Raw genomic sequence first — 6,289 nt, forward strand, 5'->3', positions numbered from 1 at the left:
AGTTGACAGATGCGGTTTAATTCGGTAATGTAAATGAGCAACTTAGATGTAATTTTAAAGTCATCGCTGAAGTTGTGTTAGTTCGAAGTAGTGTGAAAGAAACTACATTGCTAACGAACAGAGGAGTTGGGGGTCTATTGGCATATTCTGAGGTCATGCCACAAAGAGGAATTAAAACCTGAGCTAGTTAAATAACCCGCCTAATGGTGCTTAGAGTTAAGAAAAAAGCAAAATCACTTTATAAATACGTGTAATTGAGAGTGTTAGCATTAACTACTAATTACAGTAACGTCAAATGACAGATTTAACAAATTTTCTAAGCCGCAGATGTTTAAATTTATGGAATATTTAGTACTGCTTACTATTATCTGTCGAGCCAGTTTTATTTCCATGGTATGTGAGACTGTGATTAAATCGTATGCAATAGTAGCATAAATGAATAACTTCTGTGCGAACGTTATTGAAAACTACATGATGCATTGTAGTTTGAAAACATTTCCTCCATGCACTGGATCTCTCCACAATCCATGGTATGCACATTTTTGCACCAAATGCATCTCCATTACATTTCTCTAGGTTGGTCTTTCGGACAGGGAGTTGTACACATATGTGATTTTGGACTTCTTTAAAATACCGCAAATCTTGCTTATTTTGAAAATATGGGCCTTTCTTTGCTAAATTTTACCCACTTTTCTCAAGCTTAGTCAAGTAAAAACTGTAGGTTAAGTACTAATTACCTTCTTTACGCTTGAACACATTGCTTCAGATACTACACTCATTCAGAAAGGTACCGTTCGGGCTATGACTGTGCAAGTCTTTTTAGTGCACTATTTGTAGTTTATGTCTGAAAACATCTTAGGGGATAATTTGAATGCTATGGTACTACGTTCCTAACTAATAAAATAGTCTTTGAAATTTCAAACGTGTACAGCATTTGTGCAGAATAGTTACTGTAATACGATAGTGGTTTATCCCTCGGTTCTGGGGAGGCGCCACTTTTGTACTTTGAAGTAGCCCCTTGTACCTCACTGGGTGGACTGGCCTTTTGGGCCATGCCAATAGCCCAGACACCTTCTCCGTGCTGAAAATATGTATTCCGCCCGAGTGTTGTATCTTCTTTCGTCTTCAGGGAGTCTTGGGACGATAAATTACACTGTAAGCCCTTTTCTCGACTATTGATAGAACAATTACCCTCAGTGCGTCCTGCTAAGGTTATGGGTGGCGAAAGTAAAGGCTTAGCAAGAATGGCGGTAGTGGAGCTTTCAGAGACCACCCTGAGGACGAGAGAAGGTATAAAACTCGGGCAAAACATGCATTCGACATGCAATAGGGATTGGGGCTATTGGCATTACCCGGAGGCCAGTCTACTCGGTGAAAGCACAATGGCGGGGTACTTAAGTGATTTATTACTAAAAATAAGTGTTAAACGAACAACTAACGTACTGGAGTAGGGATGACTTCAGCTGAGCTTCTTGCTACCAGCTGCAGCCAACGCCTACATAATTGCTTCAATATTCGAAAATTGTGTTATTTTTGAACAGTTTAAAACAATGGATCGTAAGCCCCAAAACTAGTTGCTAATAGCTTTTTCTCTTGGAAAGATTAAAATTTTTGTGGTTTTTATGTTTTCCATGGTTAATGATATTGACTTCTTGCATATTTGCATGAGACGCAATGTCTGGCTGCATCACACTGGATTTCTTTTTAATCTTCTACAACTAAAAGCAAGATCTTAATATAGTTCCAAGGGTTCTGCAAACCAGTCCACTTTTGAAGAGATGTTTTAAATTCACGTACGGGCTACAGCTCGCATTGACATCTAGCATTCGTTTCCTCTATAGTTTTCTTTTTATCTTATTTGCTCTGCATAAGTACAAATATGGCGACCCCCCTAACCAGAAAAACTTGGTGATAAAGACTTCAGTATCGAAGCCTTTGCTGAGGACAATCTGAGTACACACTAAGTGCGTTCTTTCTGTATTAAAGTGTTGGGACACCGAAGTATACGGGTGATGGTTACCGCTCTCGCATATTCGCCTTTCGGAGTGTTCTTACCCTTAAAGCGAATGTTAGTGCATGCTAGGTGTGTCCATTGTTATATTGACCAACAAGGATAGAATCACTGAGAATGAGCTGCAAAGCACCCTAGAAAGCTCGAAATTCAGACTTCAGGTGCAGAAACTTCCAGAACGTCAAAATAGAGTCGCTTCTCCGGCAAAGAATTGCATCTGCTTGTACATTGCAGTAGTTTGCTCCCTTAATTCTCAATCTTGTATCTTTCAAAATTATGATTGCATTATTTTTTATTTTCCACCATGCTAAATATAACTTTGTATCATAGATAAAGCACGTATTCTTCCCTTCAGACATCGCTCATGGCCCTCCCTTTTTTTACACTTTTACTTCAACAATCTCACTGTAATTGGACTTAAAATCTTCCGGGCGAGAAATGACTATCTTCAGTAGTGTACTATCTCAGTGAGAAGACATGCGATTCTGTCATAACTCTTTTGTGCCCTGCAGCCTAGGAACGCATCTATTTGGCAATGGTTCAGACTGGTCCGTTTTCCAGAGACAGTGCATTACTAGTGTTAAATGCCATTTGTAGGCAGATTGGTCGAAACTCAAAACCCTGTATGGATGTATTATTTTTAAGGGAGTATTTTTGGATGTCATTCCCATTCCCTGATTCGGGGCTACATAACTACCTGCCACCATAGATGGCCATTATACCTCACGTAAATACTGTAAGCACTTACTTACCCATGATTTCGATATTTTTAAATTCCTGGTCGCTGTGCAGAACTGGAGGCTCATTTGATTGGCAGAAGTGAACACGGTTTTGATGATTACTATGTTGTGCACAATAGATGTCTTCCTTCTGTAAGGTTTAAATGCGGTGTTGGCCAGGAGTTATTTGAGTCGTGGACTTGTTCAATGATTGAGCCATTGTAGCGATGAGGTATAAAGTAAAAAAGACTGGAAATATCAAAACGATGGAAGGGGAATAGAGTTCTTGTAGTAGGCGTGGAAAGGAAATCACAGGAAATCATAAAGCCTAATTAAAACGCGACAGTGAACTAATTGTTAGTGCTATGTACCATTTAGTGGTACCGAAGTGACCCATCAACTTTGAATGCCAAAGCCAACATTTTACTCGATTTAGTCCAGTAGACATGATGTCTTCGCATTACTTCAAGTTTTTTAAAGGATATTAAATGCTAGGAAAATCAGAGAATAAGGTCAAGATTTTTACTCATCTGTAATGCTCATATCATGGTTCGGTTTTGTGTTTATCGCCGTCTCTCCATTTTGCGGCATCATAGGCTGATTGGTAGAAATGTAAGTACTATTTAAATAAAAATTTCAATTCATTGCGAATTTTTCTCATTTTAGCAAATTCCGAGTAGTCTAACAATCAATGTAGGCCTGACTAAATGGAACCCAAACGATTACCACAACTTGGCCCTTAGCGACTTTCCCAACAACGTTCAGCATAAAGATTATACTTTTTCACAACGAATAAATTTTAACTGCTCTGGATTGTGCCCTCAATTTGCGTAAAAGAAAGACGACTTTTAACTGATAAAAACAGATTATCTTTATCAGATGATTAGGGGCTCCTATTATGACCTACTGATGCCTTGAATAGGGAAAAGCTTGACTGACATGCCTATTTTCAATCAGCGAAAATGCCTGGTAAAAAATTTACGTACAAAATTGATCGGCTGTTATATTTCTTATTTTATCTTTAAAGGAAAATTATTAATATTTATTTTTACAATATTTGTTATATTTATTTGCGCATGTGTATTTGAATTCTGAACAGCCACAATAATTTCGTCTTTCCTTCGCCTGAGTCCACACTGCAATGAACAAAAACTTAATTTATTCAAAGAAAAGTGAACATTGAGAAGATTATAAAAAAACGGTTTCATCTAATTTGCATGAGAATGGGTGAAGTGAATGCGGGTAGATGAAAGGCCGAGCTCAACGCTCCAAGCCTTTTTCACCTACGCTCTTACTAATGGTTAACTGCAGAAGCGAAAATGTCGAGTCATTGGAGTTCGCGGTTTCCCGATTCGAGGAGTGATGGTGGTGTAAAAGTTACCTCCACTCTTTCTCGCCATCCACTTAGCCCACCTAATTGATGCTTCGGAAAAAGTAAAATCGGAAGTATGGTTCGACCAGTGGCTTTGAATGTAACTCTACAATTGCTTACACTTTTAAGACCATCGTGCGAATTAAATATTCAAATATTATCCCATTTTATGTACATAGGTATGCTTAATGCTATTTCTTTAAAGAAGCAGATATTCTTATTAACTTCCACTCGAAAAGAAACCGCCAATGCAGTTGCTCAAATGCAGACTAAATAATCTGAAGGTTCAAAAAACAAAATGCATTGCTAATTTTGTGCGTTATGTTTAATTTGCTTTAATTAATCCTGACGGAATTATTTTATCCAGGATGATACATAAGATTACAATGGGTTTGATGCATAAGAATGTGGTCAGTTTGCGCTCAATGGTGACAAGCCTCAACAGGAACTTTTTCGATAGTGCTACATAAACCTGCTAAAGAGTATTTGTACCGAAAAGAACTTCCTAAACCAAAATTTAAATGAGTTAAGTAGTGTTGGATAATATTAAAATCCATAACACGAAAAGGACTTAGTTACCTCTTATTACGTTGCATGGCGTAAGACAACCATAACCCATTTACTTTGAAATATTACCTAAACAAGCTTTCACCTTCAGCTTATAATGGCAGTGGAGAAATATCATCTGATTTAGAATTTCCACTCTTTCGACTAAACAAACCTTATCTTGACGACTTAGATGGGACCCATTAACGGCTGCATTAATCTCATCAACTCCAAAAATGTTAATCTGTTTATTGTTCTAATTCACATATACCTGAAGTGAAAGCCTCGTCATTAGCCTAAGTATGGGAATATCACAACAGCCAATCGCGGTCAGGTTGGCTAATCCGAGTGGAGTGGTTGGCTAGTCGCATCCTCCCCTGTTGAGGAAACGCGGGGAGGAGGGGAGGTGGGGGGAGGAGAGGGCGTCTCGTGGCTGGGGGTGAGTTGAGTTTGGCCTTCCCAAGCCTTCTCGCACCGTTCCTTTTAAATGAGTTGCTTCATAATGCTTTAACCTGCCAACCTTTCAGCAATTGACGCTAAACGGTGACTAACCGCTACTTAAATGCAGGTGTGAATAACGCCGCAGGAGAATAGCAAAATACTAAGGGCATGAGTGGCTGCGAACTGCGTTTTCCTCCTGATTAGTTCTTTCCCATATTAATCTAATGCATATGGACTCGCCTTAACTGCTATCTACACTTCAATTTTCACTTTTCCGTAGTACCAGCAACAGCCTTGTTCAAGAGTTCAGGCAATTATATGTGTATATCAGTGGCATTTTGACAGAGCATAATCACTCGAATAAGTTTCCGAGACAGTGCTAGGCAAACACAAAGTTGTCTTCATCCCTGCAGCATCCATTGCATCTTTCACTCAAAAATGAGTGGGGTATGAGTTTGCATAATGCATTAGGCACAAAGCAGCAACTTTCGAGTATCCCGATTACTGTCAAAGGAGCCTATTTTACGTCATGTCTAATTTAAGATGAATGGGTCAATTGTGCCCAGCACAAATGCCCACATTTATTCACTGGACACAATCAAATTAGTGTGTTAATATTAAAATGCACCATTTAAACAAATATTTTATGATTGTAAGAACTAATAGGAGGCGATCTTCCGAAGTACCGTCATTATTAATTGAGGTCGATAATTTCATCTAAAAAGGTTGTAATGCGATTTGTTCCCCCAGAAAAAAAACACTGATATGAGTGTTGTTAAGTACTTCGTTATGAAAAAAAAGCATACAAAGGTCGAATTGTAATAAAATTTTAAAGCGTAAGTTGTGAAGTAAGACAACATTTAAACGTTAAAAAGCTCAAAAGAAAATGCGGACATTACGTTGGGGGTGTGGAAGAGCAATAGGCGTTCTTTAGTTAAGCGCCTTTAATTGTCCAAACTAGCAATCATCTAAGGCCTAGTTTAAGGCCCCTTATTACAGAGGATTTTCCTTTCGTTTCAGGTCTGCCTATGGCCAAGGGTAATCGTTCCGTGAGTAAAACAAAAATGGCATTACTGTTTTATTAAAAGTCCACACTTTGCATTTGTTTACGCTGAGGCTGAGCTCGTCATAGCAGGAAAACCTTTTTTTCAAATCCTATTATTGTCTTGTTTTATTCTAACAGACGATTTTTGCGAGGCG

The sequence above is a fragment of the Echinococcus granulosus genome (assembly GCF_000524195.1).
Source record: "Echinococcus granulosus chromosome Unknown EG_S00191, whole genome shotgun sequence".
NCBI classification, from domain to species: domain Eukaryota; kingdom Metazoa; phylum Platyhelminthes; class Cestoda; order Cyclophyllidea; family Taeniidae; genus Echinococcus; species Echinococcus granulosus.